Raw genomic sequence first — 12,155 nt, forward strand, 5'->3', positions numbered from 1 at the left:
CCAGCACTGCTTTATTGGTGGTATGAGGTCCCCAACGATCTGATTTCTTCCTTTTCCTTTTATCTCTTAAAAGATAAAAGGTGGTACAAGTCACACCCCAGGAAAACTCCTTTTACATTGGATCAGGGATGTGACCTGAGTAAGGGTGGTGGTACAATCCCAGCCTAATCCTTTTAACATAAAGTTACAATCACAAAATGGAGGACAATCACAGAATACTGGGAATCATGGCCTAACCAAGTTGATACACACATTTGGAGGGGGACATAATTCAATCCATGACACTGTCTTTCTTCATTTCTCAGTTCTCGTCTCTCTATACTTACCTTCTTTTCCTGTCTCCTGAATACCTGGTGCTGTGTGACGTCTACACCCCCTCTAACCAGGCTAGACTGCACAGCCTGGTAGACACGTCCTCGGTCTTCGAAGCCACACCAGTGGAACCCCTGGAGGGTTTTCTTTTCCTTCTTCCCCCCGCCCCCAAATTTTAATCTAGTTTTCTTTTTCACATTTGCTTTTTTTTTTTTTTTTTCCATTTCTTGGTTTCTCATCTCTCCATTCCAATGGCAAGCTCCCTTAGCATTTTTTGGGGGGGGGGGGCTCCTGTTTCTCTCTCCTCTCTCGCCTCTTTCCCATACCCATATTAGCTCCACACATCACAACCTCCCTCCTGTTTCCTCCCTACCTGCACTGTGCACTGAACATAACACCCCCAAGCAGCACAGGCACGACCTACAAGAAACTGCCTGGCACTGATTACCACCCACCCTGACAGCCCTAGTGCATGCCTCAAACAACCCATCCCAGTCACTCCCCTTCAGCTGGACCTGCCTTGCTACACCATAGCTGAGTACTGGCCCTGCCCATTGGACAAGGAGGTGAAAAATATTGTGACCACAGATGAGTAAACAACAAAGAATGCAGAGCCTGCCTGCTGAGGCATAACCAAATAAAACAAAAAAGCAGAATGAAACAAACAGATCTACAATCAATAAACAAAGAAAATTACTGAATGTCCTGAAGACAGCAGATGATATCAAAACATATTAAAAAAAAAAAAAAAAAGGACAGGATGGCTCCAGCAGGCATCCCAAATAAAACACCAGATGACTTTCCAATAGAAGAAAAGGCACTAGAATTACCTGACAGGGAATTCAAATCTCTAATTTCAAACCTATCCAAGAGTTGAAGCAAAAAGCAGACAAAAATGAGGAAAAAATAGACAACTTCATGGAAAAGGCAGACAAATTAATGGAAAATACAAACAAAAAAATGGGAGAATTCAGGAAAATAATACAGGAACAAAATGCCAAAATAAATTCACAACTAGGAATCAAACAAAAACAACAATTAGAAATCCAAAAGATGAACAAGAAGATTTCAGAATGGACAGTGTCATAGAAGGGCTGAGGAGTAGGTTTGAAATGATGGAAGACACGATCAGCAAAATTGAAGATGAACACATGGATAAAACTCTGAGGAAAAAATCAGAAAAAAGAATGAAGAAACCCTGGGAATTATGCAGGATACAATGAAAGCAAAAATTCAAGAATGATCAGAGTGCCAGAACAGGGGGAGAAAACAGAAAACACAGAGAGGATCATTGAAGAATTGCTGACAGAAAACTTCCCTAAAATCATGAAAGATGAAAAGCTGACCATCCAAGAAGATCAATGAACCTCATAAAGGATAGACCCCAAAAGAAAATCACCACGGCACATCATAATCACACTTGCTAAAACGAAAGACAAAGAAAAAATCCTGAGAGCAGCTCAAGAAAAACAAAAAGTCACATACAGGGGAACAACAATAAGACTAAACTCTGATTATTTGGCAGAAAGCATGCCGGAAGAAGACGATGAGATGACATATATAAAACCTTGAAAGAAAAAAATTGCCAACCAAGAATAATATACCCTGTAAAACTCTCATTCATATATGATGGTGAAATAAGGACATTTTCAGCTAAACAGAAATTAAGGGAATACATAAAAACCAAATCAAACTTACAAGAATTATTGAAGGGAGTCCTTCAGTCTGAGAACAAACAACATCAGACAGTCTGATCTAGGATGAAAGATTGTACCAGACAGATACCAGCCTAGGAAATGAACTCCCAAAGACTATCCAAAACCAAGAGAATTACAATAGGGAGCCAGAGAGGTTAATCCGTAAATGACAACAGCGTCAGAACGATAAAAGAGGGCATAAACTGCATAGATATAGAACTTTCTAATGGAGAGGAAGGCAAGGTTATACCAAGTAATAATAGACTGGTTCAAACCTAGGAAGATAAGGGTAAATTTCAAGGTAACCAGAAAGAAAGTTAACAAACCTACTCATCAAAATAAAGATGAAAAACATAAAAGTCTCAATAAAAACAAAATCTACAAAAACAAAGGAAATCCACAGACAAAAGGGATTCAGCACAGGAGAGTAAAAGGAACAAAGAAAATGTCAGCACCACAAAAAAACACTACAAAATGACAGCAATAAACTCACACCTATCAATAATTACACTGAATGTAAATGGCCTAAATGCACCAATAAACAGAACAATGAAAAGGAAATCACCAAAACAATACCATTTATGATGGCCCCTAAAAAAATAAAATACTTAGGAATAAGTCTAACCAGGGATGTAAAGAAAACTTCAAAACACTACTGCAAAAAACCAAAGAAGATCTACATAAATGGAAAAACATACTATATTCATGGATAGGTAGACTCAACATTGTGATAGTGACAATTCTACCCAAAGAGATTTACCAACACAATGCAATCCCAATCCAAATACTAACAGTATTCTTTAAAGAGATGGAAAAACTTATCACTGACTTTATATGGAAAGGGAAGAAGCCCCAGATAAGTAAAGAACTATTGAAGAAGAAGAATAAAGTAGGAGGACTCACACTACCTGACATCAGGCCTGCTATACAGCTACAGTAGTCAAAACAGCCTGGTACTGGTACAATGACAAATATATTGACCAATGGAACAGAATTGAGAACCCAGATGTAAATCCATCCACCTACTGTCACCTGATCTTCAACAAGGGTCCGAAGTCCATCAAATGGGGAAAAGACAGTCTTTTTAACAAACGGTGCTGGCAAAACTGGATGTCCATCTGCAAAAAAATGAAACAGGACACATACCTCACACCATATACAAAAACTAATTCAAAATGGATCAAAGACCTAAGCCAAAAACTATGAAGTTCATGGAAGAAAAAATAGGATCAATGCTACAGGCTCTAATACATTAACTGGATACAAGCCACAACCAACAACACACAAACTTCAGAAGATAAGCTAGATAACTGCAATCATCTAAAAATTAAACACTTATGCTTATCAAAAGGCTTCACCAAAAGAGAACACACAGACTGGGGAAAAAATTTGGCTATTACAAACCAGACAAAGTTCTAATCTCTAAAATGTACAAGAAAATCCAACACCTCTACAACAAAAAGATCAGTAATCCAATTAAAAATGGGCAAAGGAAATGAACAGACACTTCACCAAAGAAGACATCCAAGCAGCTAAACTAAACAGACACATGAGGAAATGCTCGCCATCACTAGCCATTAGAGAAATGCAAATCAAAACCACAATGAAATACCATCTCATCCCGCCTTTACTGGCACAAATCATAAAAACAGGAAATCACAAATGTTGGAGAGGCTGCAGGGAGATCGGAACTCTTATGCACCACTGGATATAATGCAAAATGATACAACCATTTTGGAAAACAATATGGCACTTCCTTAGAAAGCTAGAAATAGAAATATCATATGACTCAGTGTCAAGAATTGGATTATGTCCCCCCAAAAATGTGTGTATCAGTTGGGCTGGGCTGTGATTCCCAGTATTGTGTGCTTTTCCTGTATGTTGTAAATCCTGCCTCCATGATGTTAACGAGAGAAGGATGGGCAGCAGTTGTGTTAGTGAGGCAGGATTCAACCTACAGGATTGGATTGTGTCTTGAGGCAATCTCTTGAGATATAAAAGACAGAAACAAGCAGAGAGACAGGGGGACCTCATACCACCAAGAAAGCAGGACCAGGAGCAGAGCATGTCCTTTGGACACAGGGTCCCTGCACCTGAGAAGCTCCTCGACCATGGGAAGACCGAGGACAAGGACCTTCTTCCAGAGCTGACAGTCAGAGAAAGCCTTCCCCTGGAGCTGACACCTTGAATTTGGATTTATAACCTACTAGACTGTGAGAGAATAAATTTCTCTTTGTTCTAGCCATCCACTTGTGGTATTTGTTATGGCAGCACTAGATAACTAAGACACCCAGAAATCCCAAGCCTAGGAATATATCCTAGAGAAATAAGAGTCGTCACACGAATAGACATATGCACACCTATGTTCATTGCAGCATTGTCCACAATAGCAAAAAGATGGGAACAACCTAGATGTCTATCAACAGATGAATGGATAAAAAAACTGTGGTATATATACACAAGGGAGTATTACACAATGATAAAGAACAACGATGAATCTGCTAAGCATCTCATAATGTGGATGAATCCGGAGGGCGTTATGCTGAATGATAATAAGTCAACCGCAAAAGGACAAATACTATATGAGACCTGTACTGTAAAAACACATGAAAAGATTTACACACAAAAAGAAACAATCTTTGACAGTTTCAAGGGAAGGGAGGGGTGGGGGTGGAAAAAACACTAAATAGACAATAGATAAGTGGTAACTTTGGTGAAGGGTAAGACAGTACACGATACTGGAGAAGCCAGCACAACTTGCACAAGGCAAGGTCATGGAAGCTCCATACTCCACATCCAAACTCCCTGAGGGACCAAATTGCTGAGCTGAGCGCCATGAGGACTGTGGTCTTGGCGAACATCTAGCTCAATTGCCATAACATAGTTTATGAAGAAAATGTTCTACATTCTACTTTGGTGAGTAGTACCTGGTCTTAAAAGCCTGTGAACAGCCACTAGGATACTCCACTTGTCTCACCCCTTTTGGAGCAAGGGAGAATGAAGAAAACTAAAGATACAACAGAAAGATTAGTCCAAAAGACTAATGGACCACATCTAACATGGCCTCCACCAGACTGAGCCCAGTACAACTAGATGGTGCCCTGCTACCACCGCTAGCTGCTCTGACAGGGATCACAATAGAGGGTCCCAAGCAGAGCTGGAGAAAAATGTAGAGCAAAACTCTAACTCAAAAAGAAAGACCAGACTTACTGGCCTGACAGAGGCTGGAGAAACCCTGAGAGTATGGCCCCTGGACACCCTTTCAGCTCAGTAATGAAGTTACTCCTGAGGTTCACCCTTCAGCCAAAGATTGAAAGGCCCATGAAACAAAACGAGACTAAATAGGCACACCAGCCCGGGGGCAAGGACCAGAGGGCAGGAGGGTACAGGAAAGCTGGTAATAGGGAACCCAAGGTTGAGAACAGAGTGTTGACAGGTCATGGGGTTGTTAACCAATGTTATAAAACAATGTGTGCACTAAATGTTTAATGAGAAGCTAGTTTGTTCTGTAAACCTTCATCTGAAGTACAATAAATAAATAAATATGAAGTTCATAGTTCTAACTCTGCTCTTGAAAGCTGGGGGAACTCATACAAAATTCTCAACATCTTTGATCTTCGGGTTCCTCTTATCTAAAAAGAGGCATTAACTTGTTACGAAGAATAAATAAAATAATACAGCCAAATCCTTAACATAATGCTTGTATATAGGTAACGCTAAGTGGTAGCTATTATTATTATATGCCAGGCACTTAATAAGTAAAAGGCCATTTAAAGTCTTAGAGTGTAACTGAAAAGACAAAGAATTAGTGCAATGTCAGAAGGACACAGAGGGGTGCCAGAAGAGCATCAACCCCCAAAGCTGAAACTCATTTCTGGGGACAGGGCTGAAAGGGAATGGACAGGTACAAAGTTACTGAAGTACGCCAGGGAAGACAGGATACTGGCCTGAACTAATGCAGCAGCAGTGCAATGGAAAGGAGGGGACAGATGTTAAAGATGTTTAGGAGGTAGAAGCAAGGCATGTGATTAGATGAATGATGAGATGTTGGTCTGTGCTGGAGGAGTCTGGTGGGCACAGGTGGAGGAGAAGCTTATATACGCACATTTGAGAACCATCAATGGGTTGGTTATAACTGAGGCAATGGGAGTGTATGGATCCCCAAGGAAAGTGCATGAAATGAGTCCAGCAGAGGGCTCTGAGGAGCACCAGCTTTTCAGAGGTAGAAGAGGGAGTTCTAGAGGGACACTGAGAGGGAACAACTGGTAAGATGAGAAGAGATTACCACAGACACAACCAAGGAAGCAGAGAGGGGAATATTCTTTGTATTCTTAGTGCCTGAGATCTGGTAGGTACGTAAATGTTTATGGAATAAGTGAGTGAATAACTGAATTTAAATTTAAACTGAAAATATCAAAGACCATTCAGCTCACATCTTTTATTTTACCCTAATACAGTCTTCCATCACCCATCTGTCGGTTTGTCTTGCTGTGGTGGCTTATGTGTTGCTGCGATGCTGGAAGTTATGCCACTGGTATTTCAAATACCAGCAGGGTCACCCATGGTGGAGAGGTTTCAGAGATGCCTCCAGACTAAGACAGCTAGGAAGAAAGGTCTGGCGATCTACATCCAAAAATTAGTCAATGAAAAATTTTATCAATCACAACAGAATATTGTTAGACAGAGTGCTAGAAGATGAGCTCCTTAGGTTGGAAGGCACTTAAAATATACACACAATGGCCACAACAATGAAGTTGAACATACCAACAATCATGGGGACGGTACAGGACCAGGCAGTGTTTCACTCTGTTGTACATGGGGTATGGGTCATTTCTACTCTGTCACATGGGTCTCTGAGTCGGAATCGACTCAATGGCACCTAACAACAACAAGTAGTACAGGATATATGACTGCCCATTACTCTGTTCTTTCAAGTTTTGTATATCTGATTTTCTTCATAATAAAAGTTTAGAAAAAGAATTAGATATATAGTCTCCTGAATCTTACAGATTCCTCTCCCATAAGCAGCTCTACAATATCCAGGAACCAGGGACCCCACTGACCTCCAAGGAACCAGATAAAAGGCAGCAGCCACAGTCCCAGACAAGTACAAAAATGGGGGCATGCAATTCTTATTTTTAAAAAACGTCAAGGAAACAACTATGAGAAAAACAACCTTAGCCTACTGACATTTCAACATAGATTGGAACAACTATGAAAATTCTTTGAGATTTCTTGAGCCTAGTTTAGAGTAATAACTAGCTAGCATTCACTAAGTACCTACTACATGCCGGGCACTGTACTAAACATTGCATTTGGCATTGCATTTTGTGACCTCAAGTTGATTCTGTGTTACAGAGCAGAACTGCTCCATAGGATTTTCTTGGCTCTAATCTTTACGGAAGCAGATCGGAATAGCTATATTTAAAAAAAAAAAAAAAAATGAGGTAAGTACTATTATTTTGCCCTTTTTAGATAAAGCCGCTGAAGCTGCACCCTGCAATCAAAGGTCTCAGCTCCTGCTTAGCAGTCCTATCTACACAGCCCTCTCTATCTCTGATTCTCCTGACCATTTCCTCCCTTCACCCTCCAGGAGCCCCAGTCACTGACCTAGAGTGCCACAATATCCTTTACGGTGTCCCTAACCTCTGCCCGCACCTTTGTAAACAAACCAAACAAAAAAAATTGCCACGGAGTCGTTTCCAACTCACAGCAACCCTATACGACAGAGTAGAACTGCCCCACAGGGTTTCCAAGGAGCCGCTGGTAGATCCTGAGAGCCAACATTTTGATGAGCAGCCAAGCTCTTAACCACTGAGCCACCAGGGCTCCACCTTTGTGAATAGTGCTTGTAAATTATCCTAATTTGAGTGTTCCATCTATACCCTGCAGGGACTCTGACTGAGAGAGAGGGAGAATGACTGGAGAAGTGTGAATCCTATCTAGAAGGAAGGGAGGGGTCAGGAACCGCCCCCCCCCCCCCGCAGTAGGTAGAGAAGGCAGCATGAAAAAACGAAGGCAAAGTGGTAAAACTCTGCACATGATAAAACCACTTTGGAAAACAATTGGGAACTAGGTGCTAATTAAGATGAAGAGGAACTATTGCCCAGAAATTCCATTCCTAAACACTTGCGCATATGTGCACAGGAAAGCATGAACAAGAATTTTCACGGCAGCATTGTTCGCAGCAGAATACCGGAAACGGCTAAAAGCTCATCATTCATATGCACACAGTGAAGTAATACACCACACTGCGTGTGTCCACATGAATGACTTCCACAAACACAGTATTGAGCAAAGACAGCAAGTTGTAGAAGGCTGCATAGGAAGGGCTACCCTGCATAGACAGCTACAACACCAGCAAAGCAAAGTCTGCATTATTCAAGGGTACAGATATGTGAAGTACAAGAACAGAGGAATGGCTGGAGATGATCAATATCAAGTTCAAGATAATGGTTGGTTACCTCTGGCATGACTGGGGAGGTATCCACAGGGAGCTTCAATTCTACTGGTGATGTTTTATTCCCAAAGGTGGGTGATTAGTACCTGAGTTTTATTTTATTAGTCTTTGTACTTTTATATGTCTTAAATGTTTCATAATTATTTAAGGAAAGAAAAACAAATTTTTTAAAACTCTGGTGGTTTCCTGAGAAAACAAAGAGCCAGGTGGGTTGCTGACTCCACTGCCAGAGTTTTACTCACTTCTCAACCTTCTTTTCTCCCCTTTGACATTCAAAGTGACATAAGCCATTAGGGGTTTCTGAGAGGTTCATAGGGTTGCAAGGTGGTTCCAAGACCCAACTCCCAGCCTAAAATCCTGAGAAGAATTTCCACTGGGAAACATACCAAGAAACCCATCCAGTGAGTAGATCTCTTAATAGAGATTGTAGGAATCTCGGGCAAGTTTCGGTTCTGTTAATAGGTCCACTAGGAACCAAGATGAAACCCTGGTGGTGCAGTGGTTAGGTTCTACAGCTGCTAGCCTAAAGGCCAGCAGTTTGAATCCACCAGGCGCTCCTTGGAAACTCTATGGGGCAGTTCTACTCTGTCCTATAGGGTCGCTATGAGTCAGAATCGACTCAACGGTAACAGGTTTAGGAACCAAGAAACGCTGCCTCAAGAATATGCTCCTAAGTCATTGCAGAAAATATTTTGGGGCAGAAGAAAGGAGCAGATAATTCTCTCCCTGCCTCACCAAGAGGCTCTGACTCGAATTCCTCAAGTAGAGCAGAACAGTTAAGGGCCGAGTTCTGGAAGGAAGCGAACTTCAGCTTGAATCCTGGACCTGCCAGGGTTACACCTGCCAGGGTAACACTGCGCAAGTTACTTCACATTTTGAACCCAGTTTCAGCATCAGTAAGACTGCATTAGTAAGCCCTCTGAGGGCTCTTGTGGAGACCAAATTTGGTCATTATGTGGATTAAGACAGTGCCTGTGACAGAGGAGTGTCATCATAGCTCAGAAGAGATAGGCTCTTTCATGCCTCTTGGTTTTTTGTTTCCTAGATTTTATTTTGTTGTTGTTGTGGAGAATACACACGGCAAAACTACACCAGTTTAACAGTTTCTGAATGTTCAACTTAGTGACACTGATTACATTCCTCCATCCCTCATGCTTTGATGGACGATCCAGAGAAGGCCCTCATCTTAGAAATACTCACTGATCACCCGCCATGCCCAGGCGGGGCCAGGTGCCGTGTATAATTCCTAACTCGGGTCCACGATCTATGACTGCAGTGCCCGCTGGAACACAGCTCTTCAAGAGGCCACGGTATCTTCCTCAACACGCTTCCTTAAGGCTCCCAAGGGCTGTTTTCTCAAAATCTTCCAAACAACAACAAAGAAACCCACAACCAGATCATTTGTGGGATGACTCCTGGTTGGGTGATGGGTCCCCCTGCAAAGACTAGAATCTCAGCCCATGAAGTCATCTAGAGGACAGTCAGTCAGAAGTCGAGGCAGCAGCGTCCTAAACCTCTGTGTACTGTGGGGACGGTGGCCAACTGTGGGGGCTGGGTGGGGAGAGGAGGGGGTGTTTGCAACAATTCAGGGACCTGACCAAGCTGCTGATGAAAGCTCACCAGCCTCCAGCTATTCACCATGAAAATATTACCACAATCTTCCCAAATCCCCTTTTTCATGAGGCGTTTCCCTTCCTTCTTCACCTCCCCTATCTTGCCCTTTTGGGCACTTTTGATCTCCTTCGGAACAAACAGTTTCTTCTTTGGACTGCCTCTGAAGCCAGGAATGCTTATCTCCTTGCTTAACAACCTTCTGATCAGTGCTTGGAATGGGGCTGACATTACTGACCACAGGCTTGAGCGGCCTCCAGAACCCAGCAGAGAAGCCCCTTCCTGAAACCAGCAGAAAGGTGGGGGAGGGCACTGCACTGCGCCCTGGCGGGGGAGGAGGGGGGTAGTGGTGGCCGAGGTTCTGGCCGCCTTGGGAGTCTGGTGACCATGACCGCAGCAATGGAAACTTCACTGCAGTCCTGCTGAGGGCAGCACGGGGGCACCTCGAGAGCCTGAAGGCAGGCGCTCTGCCCTTCCGGGACGTGTTGCCAGGACTGCAGGCATCAGGCTGACTCACCGGGGAGGGCTGGTCGCTGGCCAAGGAGGACAGAAAGACTCGGGGTCACACACGCCGCGCTTGGCATGAAAGACAGGCTCGCTGAGCAGAAGCAGCACAGCCAGAGGCTCGAGGCCTTTCTGCAATTATCAAGGCTTTTTCTCCACTGCACCCAGCAAGCATTTCCCACCCGAGGAGAGATAACAGAGCAAATTGCTCCTGCCTCTCTTCAAAGGCCAGCAAGGTCAGGAAACCCCTCCTCCTTTCTCCAGAAAGTTAGAAAATACAGCCTAGTTTGTCTACTGGAGACGACTTCGGGGTGAGCTGAGCCCCCATTCCCTTACCTGGAGCCCTCCTGCTTCCAGGTGGTGCTGACCCACAACCAGCCCACAGGGTCTTCTCCTTATAAAGGTTCTACAGGTCATAGCTGTGATGGAAACCAGACAGATCACAAAATAATAACCCCAGAATAAAGTCCTGACACATACTACGTGTGGGTGAGCCTTGACAACATTATGCTGCACGAAATAAGCCAGTCACAACAGGGCAGATATTCTAGGTTCCTGTTTATATGAAAGATCTAGACTAGGCAAACCTGTAAAGACCACAGTTTATTAGTGGTTACCAAGGGGTGGAGGGAGGAGGAAAGAAAGACATCATTCCTTGGGGGCACCCAGCTTCTGTAAAGGGGGATGGAAAAATCTGGAAATGGATAGTGGTGATGGTTGAACAACATCATGCACATAATTAACGTCACCAAATTGTACCTGTGACGGATGTCGAAACGACAAAATTTTTGTTCCATGAATACTCACCACAATAAATAGACGTACACTGAAAATAACAACCCCTGGAATGTCACCATGTTTTAAACAATTTTACAAAGACTTTACAGTTGCTGCCTTTCCGCCCTAGACATTAACTGGAACTCCTCCAGGCCTCTTCCTGGCCTCAGTAAGAGCCATGTGGGCTCTCTGGCTCTCTCCTCCTTCCACCAGGACTGCCTATCATGTGCCAAAGCTTCAACCAAGCCTTGCTCTGGACCCCCTGCCCATATACCTGGAGGGGTCACTCTCAGTGTATTGCTGGCTCCCAAAGAAGTCATTCACCTCCCAGGCCTTGCTCTGAAGGAAGGGCAGGAGAGAAGCCCTTTCATCGCGAAACTCCAGCCTGAAGCCAAACAGTCCTAAACCAAAGTTTAAACCACAACTGTGCCTAGAAAGCTGGAAGCAGCATCCGGGAGCATTAAATCTAGCTTTCTCACTTTGTGGAGTTCCTGGGTGGTGCAAACAGTTAACACTCGGCTGTTAACTAAAAGATTGGCAGTTCAAGTCCACCCAGAGGTACCTCAAAAAAAGTTCTGGCAATTTGCTTCTGCAAATCGGCCATTGAAAACCCTGTGGAGCACAGCTCTACTCGGCCATGTGGGGCTGCCATGAATCAGCATCAACTCAACGGCAACTGGTTTTTTTCTTACTTGCAGATAGGAAATGAGATTCCATGAGAAGATCTCAGATCTGGGAAACACATTTCTGGATTCCTGGTCTAGTATTCTCTCAAATATATTACACTCCTCTCT

Source organism: Loxodonta africana, chromosome 15 (assembly GCF_030014295.1).
Source record: "Loxodonta africana isolate mLoxAfr1 chromosome 15, mLoxAfr1.hap2, whole genome shotgun sequence".
In the NCBI taxonomy this organism is placed as follows: domain Eukaryota; kingdom Metazoa; phylum Chordata; class Mammalia; order Proboscidea; family Elephantidae; genus Loxodonta; species Loxodonta africana.